Source organism: Amblyraja radiata, chromosome 4 (assembly GCF_010909765.2).
Source record: "Amblyraja radiata isolate CabotCenter1 chromosome 4, sAmbRad1.1.pri, whole genome shotgun sequence".
In the NCBI taxonomy this organism is placed as follows: domain Eukaryota; kingdom Metazoa; phylum Chordata; class Chondrichthyes; order Rajiformes; family Rajidae; genus Amblyraja; species Amblyraja radiata.
Window position 1 is genome coordinate 25,750,945 of NC_045959.1, and position 17,829 is coordinate 25,768,773.

Sequence of the window (17,829 nt, forward strand, 5' to 3'; positions counted from 1 at the left end):
GAAGATGAGGAGAAATTTCTTTAGTCAGAGGGTGGTAAATCTGTGGAATTCTTTGCCACAGAAGGCTGTAGAGGCCATGTCAGTGGATATTTTTACAGCAGAGATAGATAGATTCTTGATTAGTACAGGTGTCAGAGGTTATGGGGAGAAGGCAGGAGAATGGGGTTAGGAGGAAGAGATAGATCAACCATGATTGAATGCGGAGTAGACTTGATAGATTGAATGGCCTAATTCTATACTATTCTTTATGACCTTATAACTACGGAGCATCTTGGACAATACAGCTGACCCCCTCGATGACACACTGGTCAACCTGAGGAGTACCCTCAGCAACAGACTGGTTCCACCAAGATGCAGTACAGAACACCACAGGAGATCTTTTTCCCTCTGGCTATCAAACTGTACAACTCCTCCCCCTTCGCTCGTGGGGAGACTGACTCCCCTCCCTCCCTCCCCAAACTTTGCACATCCCCAATCCTTTCCACTCGTCACTTTAATTTCCTGTTTCATGTATCATGTGTTTAATGACTGTTGGCAGATCAATTTCCCTCCTGGGATAAATAAAGTTCTATCGTGTTGTAACGAAGGGAAAATGTGACTGATGGTGTGATTGCATTGAAGCTAGCAGAAATGTTGGAGAATGTTGTGTTGAATGCCGAGGCTGGCTGGGTGAAAGTTAAGAAACAGGGGAGCTCTATCCTGTTCTGTCTGGGGAGAGCAGGGGAGAGAGTGAAACTGTGGGGAATGGAAGAGACGTGGGTGAGATCTCCATCCACAGCTGTGTGTGTGGGGAATGGGGTAGGGGTGGGGGGGCTGAGGGAGAACCACCTTTCATGAAGAAAGAAGACATCTCATTTGTCCTCGTGTGGAAAACCTCATCTTGAGAGCAGAGGTGGAGGAATGGAGAAACTGAGAAAACGGGATGGTGAAGACATGGTGTGGGAGGAGGTGCTGTCTTGATAGTTGTGGGTGTCAAAGGCTTTGTGGTATATATCTGTGGATAGCCCTTCTCCTGAGATGGATACCTGGAGATCAAGAAAGGTTAAATAGGTGTCAAGTTCAAGTTCAAGTGAGTTTATTGTCATGTGTCCCTGTATAGGACAATGAAATTCTTGCTTTGCTTAAGCACACAGAAAATAGTAGGCATTTACTACAAAACAGATAAATGTGTCCATATACCATGATATAAATATATACACACATGAATAAATAAACTGGTAGTGCAAATAACAGAAAGTGGTTGCTAAAAATCAGAGTTTTTTCAGCGATGATCCAAATGAATCTGAGGACAAGTGGAGGTTCCTGGGGAAGTTGATGGGTGCAGCCCCGCTGCAGCCATTGATGTAGGGGAACGAGAGCTAGGGGAGTGGTGCCAGGGTGTATTTGGAACAGTGTGTTCAACACAGGGATTGCTGGGAGGAGCAATCCCCTTTGGATTGAATTCTGTTTTTAATTTGTGTCTCTGTGATGTCTTTATTACTTGTTATATTCCGATTATATGTTATTCCGATTACTATGTAAGGTGTCCTTGAGATGTCTGAAAGGCGCCCATTAAATAAAATTTATTATTATTATTATTATTGCTGGGGCCCATTGAAGTGCTCATGGTTACATTTTGATTTGAAGTAAATGGAAGGAATCAAAACAAAAATTATTGAGAGTAAGAACAGGTTTTGCCAGGTGGAGGGGAGCTAGTCAGGTCTCTGTTCAGGGAAGAAACAGAAGGCTCTGAGGCCTTCACAATGGAAGTGTAAAGGGACTGGACATTCATGGTAAAGATGAGGCAGTGGGTCGAAGGAAGTGCTTAAAGTGGTGCAAAGCAAATAAAGTATCCCAGACATCAGTGGGAAGGAACTGGATAAGGGGAGAATAAAACAGAGTTAAGCTACGGAGATTAGTTCAGTGCAGGCCAAGATTGATTCTGAAGTCATCGAGAGTTACATAGAAAAGTACAGCACAGGAACAGGCACTTTGTCCCACAATGTTTGTGCCAAACATAATGTCAAGATAAACTAATCTCCTCTGATTGCAAACAAGATCCATATCTTTGCATTCCCTTCATATCCAAGTGTTTATCTAAAAGCCTCTTAAAACCCACTTTTGTATCTGTATCCACCACCATCCCAGGAGTTTCAGACCCACCACCTTCTGTGTTTAAAAGAAAACATTTGTCCGGAACATCTCCTTTAAACTTTGCCCCTCTCATCTTATAGCTATGAGTTATGTATTTTTAATGAGGAAAATGAATGCTTGAGCAATGCTCATCTGCTGTCAGTAGATAGCGCAAATGCGCTGTTAAAACATCTGGCAGTGGAGGATTATATTTCTTTACCTCGCAACATGAACTTGCCCAGTATTTTCTTTCGTGAAATAGCTATCCCTGTCTGGGTCTCAGTGTTGGGAGAATACTTAGATGTGTCAGTTATCTGATTACCTCTAAGTCTCTTGGGTTTCTTTCAGATATATTTGAATCTAATTGGGAGATTGTCAACACATGGTGATACTTACTGAATCTGAAGGTCTGTGGGATGCCATTTATTAAAGTTTCCCCGATGTCATTCAGTATGATTGATGTTGCTAAACATTTCTGAATAGAATTTTGTTTCCACTTGAACAAAGATTCTATGTTCTCAGAAGGAATTTCAGACATTTGCATTAATTTTTGAGCATCTCCTTCTATGAAATACAATACTGTGGCTGCAAGCTGATAAGCGGTGATCTAGAGTCATTCACTTGATTTGACCAGGTGGGAGTGTGAGGGCAACTCCCTCTGGCTTCCTGTCGAATGTTTAAAAAAATAGCATTGCCAAAATTATTTGCTGTGAAAACTTTACAATCCAAGAATAATGCCCTCGCCATTGAATGGCTCCCCCAAGGTGGACACATCAATGTTTTCATGTGACAGTGAGCAGTATTTATAACACACGTTCAAACATGCAAGCTGCTTTAAAAGGACACAGTGCTGGATGGAGTAAGTCAGCGGGTCAGGCAGCATCTTTGGAGGAAATGGATAGATGATGTTTTGGGTCTGGAGCTTTCTAAGGACTATGTTCACTTTGTTGAAATCAAAACTCACACACAGGGTTGTCTGTCAACTTATTCTTAGATCAAGATTGATCCATGATCTAACATCTTTACCCACATTTTCTGCATATCATTTAGTTGCTTGTGTAATTGATACAAAAACACTTCAGCTCGTGACATTTAAAATTCACAATTGATCTGATATTAATTGCTACTCTGGAAGAACGTTCCAAATTTCTTCCAATCTGCACGTCGATATGTTTCATAACTTCACTCCAGAATGCCCTTATTTTTAGACTTTCCCCGCTGATCCTCAGCCAATACTAGTAGATCTTCAGTCTGAAGAAGGGTCCCAACCGGGAACATCTATTGTTCAGTCCTCTCCACTAACGCTACCTGACCCACCGAGTTCCTCCAGCAGTTTATTTTTTGCTCAAGAGACATTATCTGCAGCCTCTTTTGTCTCCTGTAGTGGTAGTTTCTCTCCTACCTCATCAGTTCCGTTAATGTTTTGGAAATGCTCTTAACTTTGTAAATTCCAGCTTCTGTAATATTCGCAATACCTAACTTTATAATATTTGCTCACTATGTATATTGTGATAAGATCTTTTTTCTTTTCTTCAAGGACGACAACCTGAGTTTTACCAATTGATCTTGTAGGTAAAATCCCTCATCCCTGGAACCATTGTGGTAAATCTCTACACTTTCTCAAGGACTTGTGCATCCTTCTAAAGTGTGGTGACCAGCACTAGTTGTGCTCTTGTTGAGAAACTGTAACTTTAGAAACGTCTCTGCTTTTATAATCAATACCTCAATATACAAAGCCCAAGAACCCATGTGTTTTGTTTCATTCGATATTGTTTGCCACTTTCAAAGCTCTGAGACAGTGGATCCCTCTTTTCCTGTACATTCTTTAGAGCAGTGCCATAAAGTTTGCAATTCCTTTCCTAATCCCTTCTGCCAGAGTAAACTACTCTATTAAATTCCATCTGTCGCAGTCTGCCTATTCCTTTATCCTTTCCATACTGTTGCAGGCAATTAATATTATACTCGCTGTTTGCTGCACCTCCCATCTGATATTTTCAGCTTATCCGAAATTGTGAGTGTGGCATTCTATTTGACGCAAATTGCACTGTGAAAGTGGAATAGAAATATCTAAATTGAAACCTGTACATTTTTGCCAAACTATCTTATTTAATTAACAGAAGCATTGCATTGATAAAAATTAATAATATTGTCACAAACAGGAATAAATCTCATGAGCTGGATATCATTGTTATTTTGTCAGCTACATGAGAGGTTGAACAAACTTGGGCTAGTTTTCTCTGGCCCGTCGGAGGCTGAGGAGTAACCTGATAATAGTGCACAAAATTATGAGAGGCAAAGATAGTGTACTTAGTTTTTTTTCCCAGGGTGGAAATGTCAAATGCTAGAGGGCATAAGTTTAAGGAAGGGGAGGGGAAAGCTTATAGGCGGTTAGCAAAGTGTTTTACACAAGGAGTGGTAGATGCTGGAATGTGCTGGCAACGGAGGTGGTGGAAACATCATTTAAGATGTATTTAAAAGGCACATGAATAGATCAAGCGCAGGCAGTTACCATTGGTTTAATTTGGCATCATAGGCTGAAATCGTAGACCGAAGAGCCTGTTTCTGTTTTCTTCAAGATGGGAAGAGATTGAACTTTGTTATGCCTTCCATCACAGTGAGGAATGTGGAAGAGTCACTGTGGTTGATGTTTATGTTAAAATGTATTTGGTGTGTTCTGTTGCTTTTTATTAGTATGACTGTAAGGCAAAGCAAATTCTTCGTATGTTGCAAAACATACTTGGCTAATAAAGTATGATTAAGACTAAGATATTGTTCTATGAAGTGCTTTTTTTTCTGTGACAGTAAACGCTGGTATGGTATTCTGGCACCTCCACGAACTTAAACATCATTACTTTGTTTCTTGGCCATGTGACCGTGTGCTGCTACCTTTATGTCAACAAAAAAGCACTGGTACAGTCAGTCTTCTATTAACATGTCGAATCGAAGATAGGCACAAAATGCTGGAGTAAAGGACCTGTCCCACTGACGCGACCTTTCAGTGACTGTCTTCGACCTTCAAGCTCAAGGGCACTCGCCTGAAAAACCTAGAGCTGGATCGACCATCAGCGTTGAAACCGCGAGCAGGATCGACCGTCTGCGCACGCGTGCGAACGCACACGCGCACACACACACGCGCGCACACATGCGCACACACACGCACACAAAAGCAGGGGAGTGCTGTCTGAAATTCACACACGCGAAGAACAGAAAGGTAAAAGACGGCTGCACAATATACGGTAAGTCCTTTAGAGAGCGCGGAGGGGGGGGGGGGGAGGGGAGACGGAAAGGGAGAAGGAGTGGAGACACTTTTAAGAAGCCAGACAACTTTAATAAAGTTTAGCAGGCATTTTACTTACCGGTCGGTTTTCCTTGGTCCTGAAAACTCCAATGAGCCAATTAAAATGCCCGGTCAGCGAAGAAGATTGCCTTCTGCTGCTCTCGACTGCCTGTAACTACATACTGACCCCACTCCACTGCACTACGAGTTCAAAAGAACCATGCCGACCAATTTTTACTTGCGGAAAATTTTTCAGCATGCTGAAAAATTTTCCGCAGCCGAGCTGAGGCCACGAGTATGCGGGAACTTCCCTCGAGCATGAAGGAGAGTTCCAGTGACCTCATAGGACCTCCTAGGACCACGTGTCGACCTTGCTGTGAGTTTGAGTCAAGGGCAAACTCTTCTAAACTCGCAGATTAGGTCGCCGCAGTGGGACAGCCCCTTAACTCAGCGGGACAGGCAGGGATTCCTTCATCTCTGAATGAAGGAATGTGTGATGTTTCGGGTCGAGACCCTTCTCGACCCAAAACGTCACCCATTCCTTCTCTCCAGGAAAATGCTGCCTGTCCCGCTGAGTTACTCCAGCTTTTAGTGTCTATCTTCGGTATAAACCAGCATCTGCAGTTCCTTCCTACTCTTATCAAATCAAAACTTTTTAATTTGTGAAAATGTGCAGCAGCATTCCTAACACAATTTGTTTTAAATGAAGTATGCGCTGATGTACTTAGAGTGCAATGAGCAGAGCAGCATCTTGCAAAAATAAAACTGAAATGTTTACATTTTTGCACTCTTTAACACAATTGTTGAATTGAATGTCAAAATCATTTGTAAAGTAACATCGATCATTAATGTGTTGAATTATCTTCAGAATGTTTCTTTGTTTAAATCATCCTTATTCATAAAGTCTCATTTCCCATGAATGAGCACTTGATATCCTATAACCATGAAAGCTAAGCCAGGAGAGTGCATAGGCTGCCGCGTCTTTTGGCTGCATCAATAAGATTGCCTGACTGATTACCTTCTACACGATAAATTCCTACAATTCAAGTATTTTATTGTTCTGTTTCCAGACATATGACAATAAAACACTCTTGACTGTTGATCCTTTGATTTAATTTTCGTTTGATATATGCCAAAATATAAAGTTGCATTACAGTGGCATTGGCACTTTGGTGACAGGTTACCTGCCTCCTTGTTTGGCAATTGAACCATATCAATGGGAATCAGGAATTCCTTATTATAGCCTTCAATTTCCTTTGTGTTCTTTTTCTTAGCCTCAAATTTTTATTAAACTTTCACTCGAGAACTGAGATGGGCATTTGTTAAGCTAGTGTTTTATCTCTGGTTCCAATGGCCACAAAAACACATTTGTGGTGAATGTTAAACGGAAGCCCCACCTGCTGTCAAGAGGATGTAAACTGTGTTGTCTTCTTTGTAAAGAAGAACAAGAGAGCCCACCATTTATGGTGGCGAAAATATATTGTTCAGTTCAAAAAAATTATCTGGTCTTCATCACGTTACTGTTTGTGGGAGCTTGCTATAAGTTGGCTTCTGTGTTTCCTGAAGCAGTGTCCGCTCCAAAATGGGCTGTAAGGTATTTTTGACATCCAAAGAAAATATGCAAGCCTTTCTCTCTTTCACTGTGCTGATGCTTTCAAGTGATTGAGAAAAGTGAGAAAGCTGCTGGCTCAGACGTGACACAGCAGAGCCAAACTGACACAATTGGCAGATTGAAAGTGTCATTATGGCAGTTGGGTTAAGGTTTGTTCCAGGTCTAAGCATGAAAGCGATTAGGGAATAGTGAATGGTGAAGTGGTTAGAGATTGGGAGGCACGGCAATGATGAAGCTGCCTTGAATGTCGATGGGCACCATGTGGTTTGGAGGGGGGGGGGGGGGAATTGGTGGCTGTGACATCGAGTTGAGGTGAAGATGTAATGCTTTTCCACATGGAGGATGTCTTTGGATGCCAAAAGTGAGAAGGAAATGGGATGGACTTGTCAAGGAGGTAGGAACATAAAGGCAAATCGAGGTCTGTGGACACAGTGGGGTCGATACTGTGCAATGGGAATTACTTGTAGACAGGAAAAGAGGGAAATATCAAAGGAGAAATCAGAGGAGTCCAACGGGAGTTTGCACATGTGGTGAAATAGGTCCTGAAGTATTGAGGTCTCGGTAAGGAGTAAGACACGTTACTCTATGATGTGTGATGAAACTTCTAGTAAATAGCACGCAATCAAAGGCCCACAGTGGAACAACCTTGTTTAGAACTTAAACAGGAGAACAAGAATAGAAGTAAACTGAAGATCGACACAAAAAGCTGGAGTAACTCAGCAGTGCAGGCAGCATCTGGAGAGAAGGAATGGGTGACCTTTCGGGTTGAGCCCCTTCTTCAGACTATTTAACTCTTTGGCTGCTCCCATGTGCTCTGCATTCAATAAGATAGTGACCAGTCCCATATCTCTGCTTCACTTACCTGCCCTACTCCCATTTCCTTAGGGCCCCAAAATGTGACCAGATCTTGAACATTGGGAGAACTAAACATCCACAAAACATTTAGAAAGGGCAATTCCAAAATGTCCATGCCCAACTGGTAAATCAATTTCTTATCAGTTCAATCCTAAATAGTTGAACCTTGATCCTGTGCCCTGCTTTCCTAATTCTTGACTCTCCAACCTGAGAAGAAGTCTCAGAGTCTATACTCTGAGTCTTGTTTGTTTCAATGAGATGACTTGACCTTCTAAACTTCAGTGATTACAAGGCAAAAAATGCAGACGAGGAATGAGGAGTGTGACGGTGATTATTCTGACAGAATTTCACCTCTGCCTCCTGGTTCGAGAACACTGATGCAATCATAAAGAAAGCACATCAGCGCCTCTACTTCCTGAGAAGATTACGGAGAGTCTGTTTGTCAAGGAGGACTCTCTCTATCTTCTACAGGTGCACAGTAGAGAGCATGCTGACCGGTTGCATCGTGGCTTGGTTTGGCAACTTGAGCGCCCGGGAGCGGAAAAGACTACAAAAAGTAGTAAACACTGCCCAGTCCATCATCGGCTCTGACCTCCCTACCATCGAGGGGATCTATCGCAGTCGCTGCCTCAAAAATGCTGACAGCATCATCAAGGACCCACACCATCCTGGCCACACACTCATCCTCCTGCTACCTTCAGGTAGAAGGTACAGGAGCCTGAAGTCTGCAACGTCCAGGTTCAGAAACAGCTTCTTTCCCACAGCCATCAGGCTATTGAACTCAACTCAAACAAAACTCTGAACATTAATAGCCCATTATCTGTTTATTTGCACTTTATCTGTTTTATTTATTCATGTGTGTATATATTTATATAATGGTATATGGACACACTGATCTGTTCTGTATTCATGCCTACTATATTCTGTTGTGCTGAAGCAAAGCAAGAATTTCATTGTCCTATCTGGGCCACATGACAATAAACTCTCTTGAATCTGCAGTGCAGCGGTAGCTGTAGCGAGCAGGATGGGGACGTGGTTTGCAAGCTTTGCAGGCGGTTTGGTGGAAAGATTTGGGTGGGAGAAGAATAAAGCACGAGGCATTGCTGCTCAAGGAGGTGGGAATGGGAACCTTGTTGGAGAATGTCAATAGACACAGTTAGGTAGCTGTGCACTTACCAACAGGGAATTCAATCCTGGGAAAGTGGCAAGACTGCAAATAAAAAGCAATGGAGGAGCATATTTGGGAGGTGAGAAGCGAAAACTGGTTTGACTGGGTGGTCTATTAATATCCTGAGTTTGTGGATAAACCTGAAACATTGCTGTCCTAAATGGCATATGTACCACAGATGTTCCATCTCCGTGTTTATTATGGCAGAAGTTGTCCTGTGTTCTTATGTCTGCAATCACTCTGCTTGCTGCCAAGACAAAAGGAAGGGAGTTCTTTCCAGTCTTGAAGCGTTGCTTGGCTTTGAAGTTGATGATTGGATAGATATGCTGAAACCGGATCTCGGTATGGGGGTGGGAGTGGAAACCATTCTCGCGTGCTGGTGAGAAGAGGAAAGTTGTTCATTTAGTTTTGAAAATAAGATATTGGCACTCTGGCATCAAAAATTGATACGGATTCGGTAGGTCAAAGGGCCTATTTCCATGCTGTATCTATCTCTCTGTAACTCTGTGCTCTACCTTTGTAATTGTATGCTCTATCTCTGTAACTCTATGCTGCATTTCTCTGTAACTCAATGCTCTTTCGCTCTGTATCTCTGTATCTCTTTTATACACTATGCTATAACTCTGTAACTCTGTGCTGTATCTCTCTGTAGGTCTATGCTGTATCTCTCTTTAACATAGAAACATAGAAAATAGGTGCAGGAGTAGGCCATTTGGCCCTTCAAACCTGCACCTGCATTCAATATGATCATGGCTGATCATCCAATTCAGTATCCTGTACCTGCCTTCTCTCCATTCCCCCTGATCCCTTTAGCCACAAGGGCCACATCTAACTCCTGCTTAAATATAGCCAATGAAATGGCCTCAACTACCTTCTGTGGCAGAGAATTCCAGAGATTCACCACTCTGTGTGAAAAATGTTTTACTCATCTCGGTCCTAAAAGACTTCCCCCTTATCCTTAAACTGTGACACCTTGTTCTGGACTTCCCCAACATCGGGAACAATCTTCCTGCATCTAGCCTGTCCAACCCCTTAAGAATTTTGTAAGTTTTTATAAGATCCCCCCTCAATCTTCTGAATTCTAGCGAGTACAAGCCGAGTCTATCCAGTCTTTCTTCATATGAAAGTCCTGACATCCCAGGAATCAGTCTGGTGAATCTTCTCTGTACTCCCTCTATGGCAAGAAGGTCTTTCCTCAGATTAGGAGACCAAAACTGTACGCAATACTCCAGGTGTGGTCTCACCAAGACCCTGTACAACTGCAGTAGAACTTCCCTGCTCCTATACTCAAATCCTTTTGCTATGAATGCTAACACGATGTTGTATCTCTCTGTGACTCAGTGACTATGAATTTGAGATGCCAGCGCTATGACTCTACTACAAAAGTATACTTGCACTGGCAACAAGCAGATATCCCAGTGCATCATCCTGTATGTGAGCAGTGTCCAGGGCTGCAGCCATAATCTCCCAAGTGCCAGAGATCAATCTCAGCTGTGCTGGGGTGAGATCAACACCTGAAGCTCTGTACTTCCTTCAGTGGGTGGAGATTGAGTGATTCCGGCATTGTGCTGTACGTTTTAACCCAACATTTGTGGATTCCTGGGCCTGGGTCGTGGAATGTGGCGCAAACATTTTAAAAGCAGGAGACGGACATTTTCTCTTTCCTTTTTGTTATCCTCTGACCTCCAAATGAAGTGGAAGAATTTTAGGAATGATTTTGTAAGCTATTATTTTAAAGGCAAACCAATTTTCCAATTTTTAAAAATATCTCCTCAGGCATAATGTTTGAGCATAACGTTTGCTGTCAAGCCTCCACAGTGTATTTGATTAATTAAGTGCACTTGACAGACAGGTCAATGGGATGCATTGTGTGTTGCACGTGGCCAGGCGACTTTTTTATATCCATCAGCACCTGCCATGTTCCATATGAAACTTCAAAAACAGCAGGCCAGCAAAAACATTTCTCTTCATCTGGAAGATGAAATTAATAATTGTAACATTGAAGTTTTAACCTATAAAGTCTATCTTTACATATATGTTTGTCGACTGTAATTAATAGTCCAACAATGCATCAGTATTAATTGAATGAAGTCACTTAACTTTCTGAGCATCTGGAGCTACTTTGGACAGATGTTGATATTTGCATTGTCAGCAAAATCTGCTGACAGTTCAAAGACGGGTGGCAAACAAGGTTCACATGTAATACGGCACAGAAACAAGCCATTTGGACCAATCTGGAATTCGAAGGATGAGAGGGTATCTTATAGAAACATATAAAATTCCTAGAGGATTGGTCAGGGTATACGCAGGAAAAATGTTCCCGATCAGAGCTCTCACTTAACTTTTTTTCTCTCTGTTGTCAGCCGGGCAACATAGGCAGCTTTTAGGTTGCCAAATGACAGTTTAGGTGGTCATTTAACACAGCTTGCATGACGCGTGCGATAATGTGCTCGGACGAAGTGCGTAGTTACCAATCGGAATTATGCTCAATGAAGCATTCACATATTATTTCTGCTTCAAATAAAGTCACAAACTAAACATATTCACCAATCAAGACATGATATATACCACAATGACATGCAGCAAAATTATAATACAGTATTTCAACACTTTTTACACATTGCAATGAATGCAATTTCTATTATTTCTTTCCACTTCCAAACAAAAATGTGGTTGGATTATTCAGCGTATGATCAACCTCGGTGAGACCAAGTGTTCAAGAAGGAACTGCAGATGCTGGAAGATCGAAGATACACAAAACTCTATGGAGCGAAGGAAATAGGCGACGTTTCGGGCCGAAACCCTTCTTCAGTCTGAAGAAGGGTTTCGGCCCGAAACGTCGCCTATTTCCTTCGCTCCATAGATGCTGCTGCACCCGCTGAGTTTCTCCAGCATTTTTGTGTACCTTCAGTGAGACCAAGCGCAGGCTTGGCGATCGCTTCGCACAACACCTCCACTCGGTTCGCAATAACCAACCTGATCTCCCAGTGGCTCAGCACTTCAACTCCCCCTCCCATTCCGAATCTGACCTTTCTGTCCTGGGCCTCCTCCATGGCCAGAGTGAGGCCCACCGCAAATTGGAGTAACAGCACCTCATATTTCGCTTGGGTAGTTTACACCCCAGCGGTATGAACATTGGCTTCTCCAATTTCAGGTAGTCCTTGCTTTCTGCCTCCTTCCCCTCCCATTCACAGCTCTCCCACAGCCTACTGTCTCCGTCTCTTCCTTTCTCCCCCCCCTCCCCCCCCCCCCCACCCCCCGACATCAGTCTGAAGAAGGGTCTCGACCCGAAACGTCGCTCCATTCCTTCGCTCCATAGATACTGCCTCACCCGCTGAGTTTCTCCAGCTTTTTTGTCTACCACCCATGCACACAAGTTCTGTTATCCCACTTTCCTTACCCACTGCCTACACATTAGGGGCAATTTTACAGAGACATGTTAACCTACAAAGTCAATGCGTCTTTGGGACGTGGGAGGAAACCCACATGCTTGCAGGGAGAATGTGCAAATTCAACACAGACAGTGCCTGAGGACAGGATCGAACACAGATCCCTGGCGTGTGAGGCAGCAATTCTGCGCCACTATATTTTGTTTTCCAACACACAAAAAATTATACGTTGATAACTTTGGTTACTTAAAAAAAAAAAGAAACAATCCATTTTCAGTCTTTAATCTCGAAGTGACGCCATGTCCCCCTTTACAGCTACTGTATGTTTTAATTCAGTTCAAGACTGGGGAATTATGGGGCAGTACATTGGCCATAAATTTGCTGCCTAAAAGTGCCAGAGACCCGGAATTGATCCTGAATATGGGTGCTGTTTGTATGGAGTTTGCTCCTTTTCCCTTTGATCGCATGGGTTTTCTCCGGGTGCTCTTGTTTCCTTCCACATTCCAAAGGTGTGCAGGAACCTTTTTCAGATTTTGGATGATCAGCCATGATCATATTGAATGGCGGTGCTCCTTCGGAGGGCCGAATGCCCTACACCTGCACGGGGGACTATGTATAAACACAGCTGTAATTTCTACATGGTGAAACCAAAATGTATAAAAATGGCCTTTATTAAAATCTGACAATGTGCTCCATAACTACATGTGAGTTTTTCCTATTACAAATCTTAAATTGTGGAGTACAGAGGCAAATAAATAAATGATGGGTCTTTGTCCCAAACATTATGGAGGGCATTGTATTATGATCGCTCTTTCCCAGGCGGCCCCTTCACATCAAGATAATTAATTAACTATTTCTTGTTGCACTATACTGAATCTGAAATAACCTGCCCCTTATTGACATAAACATACTGATCTAGAAATCATTCTCCTATGCATTCCAGGAATCCAACCTAACATTGGCAGTACCAATTTAGTTTGTCAGTTGTCAGTTGAAGTCCCAATGGTTACTGTGTTATTTCTATGGCATGCAAATCTTAATTTCCTTATTTGCCCCGTGCCCCACACCGCAGCACGGTGGCACAGGGGTAGAGTTGCTGCCTTACAGCGCTGGAGACCTGAGTTCAATCCTGACTAGAGGTGCTGCCTGTACGGAGTTTGTACATTCTTCCTGTGACTGTGTGCTTTCCTCGCACACTACAAAGACATAAAATATGTAGGTTAATTGGCTTCGGTAAAAAATGTAAATTGTCCCGAGTGTGTGCTGGTGTAACAGAGATTGCTGGTTAGCGTGAAGGGCCCGTTTCTCCACTGTATCTCTTAACTCTTAAAAAAAAAAACATGAAACTAAACAGATCTAACAGTCCAGCTTAGACATGCATATTTTGTTAAGTGTGCTTAATATTCATGAAGGAATGTAGAAAAGTGACCATCAAAGGGATCTTTTATAGTCCAATGAGACTGTAACTAGAATAAAGGATTTCAAGCAGAAGACTAGATCTTGAGATGTATTTACAAGTATAGGGAGCCACCAGAAACTGCTGGATTTCTTTTCAGATGTTGACAGGCAGTGTACACCTTCATCCAGAAAGCATTATAATGGTGCAATGTTACCAGCGATTGACATCACTCAGTGAACCTTTGGGACTTCTGGTTATGCATGTAAAAATGAGTAAATCTGCCAGCTATTGTAATTTAGCCTCTGATATGGAATTCAAAATGAAGCCTAGGAAGCGAGAGACTACATAGGTTAATGCCTTATGGATATGGAGGAAACTGTTATTCTACTGATTCCACTGTTATTCTATTGGAGTGACTAGCCAGTGAGACCCTGATAACAGCTTGCTTATTTAAAAATACTTTTAAAATCCTTTCTCTGCTTTTTTTATGATGTCTTTGATAACTTGTTAATTAGATTTATGTTTTTTGTGTGTTCTTGATTCTTTCAGAAATATGTGGAGGATTTTTAAGAGATTAGAATGTACATCAGTTCTGGCTAAGTCTGGGAATGTGACGATGGCGGCTTTATTTGGATTTTTGGGGGTGGCGATAAGTTTGCCTCCCCTGTGTGATTAAACCTTTTGAATCCACAATGAAGAATAACTTGTCATAGAATATTTAGTTTTTTTGCTGGGTGGATCATTGCAGGTATTTCATTTCCTTACTGAGGTGAGTGGTGAATACTGTCAAGTTGCTGTTAACTTCAAAACTTGGGCTCTAATCTTTAATGAAACCTACTGAGGAGGTGACAGCTGACCTTTCCTTCAATTCTCAGTCAGCAGCAGGTAATTCAACCAGCACAGGCTGTTTTTCTTTAAATGTCTCCGTTACTCCAGAGATTGAGCATGCAATGAATTATGCACTGTTTGCCACTGATTATTTGGTTTACCATACTTCTCAGAACTTTTGGACAGCTCACAGTGGTGAAAGAATTGCTGTAGGTACGTACAATGTCTTATTATAGAACCTCAGCAACCAGGTTATTGTGTAACAATAAACAGTGCATTTGCATGTTGATGTAGTTATAATGCTGCAAGTCTTTGTATGTGTGTTTATCCCTCCTGTTGAATTCGGTCATGGGAACTTTTCAAACTGAAGTTTTAACTTGGGTTCTCTAGTCATGGTTCACCAAATATGATAGAGCACTTTACACCAAGAAAAACAAATCTTCATCTTAATCCGCCAATCTATGAAAGAATCCTGATTTACTTTCTGCTCATCGGTTGACTCGTTTAGAAGACCGAGAAAAATAAACTGGGCTTCCTGAAGTTGAAATTACATTTAAATGATCATTTCTTTGCAATCTATTGAGGAAATAATGCAGAATGATTTATGATCAACGATGCTACTGGGCTGTGGAGAAGAGAGCAAAACAATGGTGTTAGCTTTGGATGCAGAGTGCTGGAGTAACTCAGCGGATCAGGAAGCATCTCTGGAGAACATGGATAAGTGATGTTTCAGGTCCCGAAGGCTCCCGACCCAAAATGCCATCCTATCTATGTTCTCCAGCAATGTTGCCTGACCTGCTGAGTTACTCCAGCACTTTGTGTCTTTTCTTGTAAACCAGCATCTGCAGTTCTTTCAGTGTCAGCATAGATGCAAAGGACTAAATAGCCTCCTTTGCTATGTTGTAAATCTGTATTATTTCAGAGTGAATCTGGTCACAGTTTTTTTTCAACATGGGAGTCTTGCCTACACTTATTTCTCCATCCAAAATGCTATTACAGTATTTCCCATTGCTCTGCTATTCATTCATTTCCTATCAATTTAGATAGCCAACTTTATGGTACTTTGAGGGCAGCTGTGCTCCGCAATCTGTCTGCCACCTGGAGATGAGTCTGGTGTGCTTTCTTTCTTTTTTATTTTATTCTTTATTTATTTTTTTAAATAGCTTTATAAGAAACCGATAATAACTATAACTTCAAAATTAAGTGTGATGTGAATCTTGATTTTCCATTGTCAAAGGTTGCTTTTGCTCAAATATACAGTCGTGTACTAACACTCCAATCTGTACATTGGTATGTGAATGTTAAGCCGTGGGTTAAAAGCAATTCTTGAAACCCTACCAAATTTGCCTTTGTCTTTTATAGAGCTTCCCTTCCCGTTTCTTAATCCTGAGAATTATCTCCACTTCAACTTTCTGTGTTTTCTCATCAAAGCAACTTTGACAAGTCTGTCTCAGCAACTGACAGGGCTGCTTCCTTTATTTTAAAATGTTAGGCTTCCACTGTGTAGGAGACGGTCCCATTTAACCACTCTTCTCAGACTGTGATAAAGTACACGTCTTTAGCGTGACTCCGAGCTTTAGTTGTTCAGCTGGCAAGGACAGGGTTTAGCTGAAGGCCTCTTTCTTTGCTATAATTTTCTGTGCCTTGTTATTTTTCTTTTCGTTTATACGGTAGTCGTTTACAAATTGTCAACATTGTTTGTATTTGCTGCCAATGTTATTTTACTCTTTCAATAAATTTGTCTGGCATTTGAAAATCTGCAGTCTGTCTCCTTCAAAAAGACCATGGATGCAGCAAAATGGAAATAAAGTCTAGGAGTCTCTCCGTGACACTCCATCCAATATGATACAAGTTAGCCTCGATTAAGTTACTTAGTAATAACATGCAGCACAAGGTTCACCTGCCTGAATTTGAGGAGAAAAAAGTAATTGACCAAGTTTTCTTTTTGGGAAATAAACGTTATCAAGTTACTGAACTCTACTGATCGATCATAAAGTGCTCACATCTTATTGTGGACCTTGTACTTTTTAAATATCTACACTTTATCTGTAATTTTAGAATGCTCCAACACTTTTCTCCATTCTGGTGTTTTTCTCCTTACACTTGTTTATGACTTGATTGTACTTGTGTATAGTATGTATAGCAAACAAACAATGTTTTTCGCTGTATCTCAGTGGACGTGACAATAGTAAAAATAATATCAACACCATGTTAGAGTTGTGCCAGTGTGTTAAGTGAGTTTCTGTGTAAGGAGGCCATAAAAATGCATCATGGGATCACGTTGGTTCATTGTCATGGACACAGATAAGGATGTATGCTAGTTGACCAGTAGGGGGGCGCCCTCCTGTACGGGTATGGCTGCCCAGCCTGCAGCTTGACGTTTTTTCTCTCTTTTTTATTTTTAGTTAGTTGAGTTTTTTGTTTTCAGAGTTCTAGCCTTTTTATGTGGGGGAAGGGGGGAGGGGAAGAGGGAAACTGTTTTCTAGCGTTCCTACCTGGTCGGAGAGGCAGCTTTTCTCCGGGCTGCACCGTCGACCCGTCCTAGCGGACTACGAGCAGCCTGGAGCGGCGTTTCCTGTCGGGGATCGCCCAGAACCTCGGCTTCGGCTGCGGCACAGCGCTGGAGCGCTATCGCGGAGCGGAGCGGACGATGCCTTGCCCGGATCGCCGCGCTGGAGCTGAAGGCCGCCGAGTAAAACATCGCGGAGCTGCGGGACTGTGGAGCGGCCAGCCGTGGGCGGCGGCGCCGACCATAAACATCGCGGAGTCTGGGATCTCTCGGCGAGATCGCCAGCGGTGGAGCTCCATCGAGCGCGGCCTGTTGGCTTCGGAATCCGCGGTCTCCAGTTAAGAAGCGGCCGTTCCAGGTATCCCAGCCGCTGAGAAGGTTCTCCCGATGCCGGAGCACCATCACGGCCTGGAACCTCAGGCCGTCGCGGCGGTGACTGCAGAGGCCTCAATAGGTCCGACTATGGGTGGACATGGGGATGGGGACTGGACATTATGGGAACCATTGTGGGGGGATGTTTTTTTATGTTTATTGTTCAATTCTTTAATGTTGTGTCTTATCTTTATCTGTGTGCTGCATGGCAAGACAAATTTCACTACACCAATTGGTGTACGTGACAAATAAATGTCCTTTGTCCTTTGGGTCCAACCTGTGCCTTGTGCTGAGCACACTAAATGCTA

The 17,829-nt window shown here is 42.5% G+C and overlaps 1 protein-coding gene and 1 long non-coding RNA gene across 3 annotated transcripts in view; one reads left to right on the forward strand and one right to left on the reverse strand.

The window, feature by feature from the left end:
- mrpl13 (mitochondrial ribosomal protein L13) overlaps positions 1-17,829 on the forward strand; it is a 95,246-nt gene that overhangs the window by 16,360 nt on the left and 61,057 nt on the right. The window lies entirely within an intron of this gene.
- LOC116971909 lies at positions 460-16,934 on the reverse strand. Its single transcript, XR_004411655.1, has 3 exons — positions 16,921-16,934; positions 9,896-9,898; positions 460-528 (listed from the first exon to the last, which is right to left on the reverse strand). It is a non-coding gene; the product is annotated as an uncharacterized LOC116971909 (long non-coding RNA).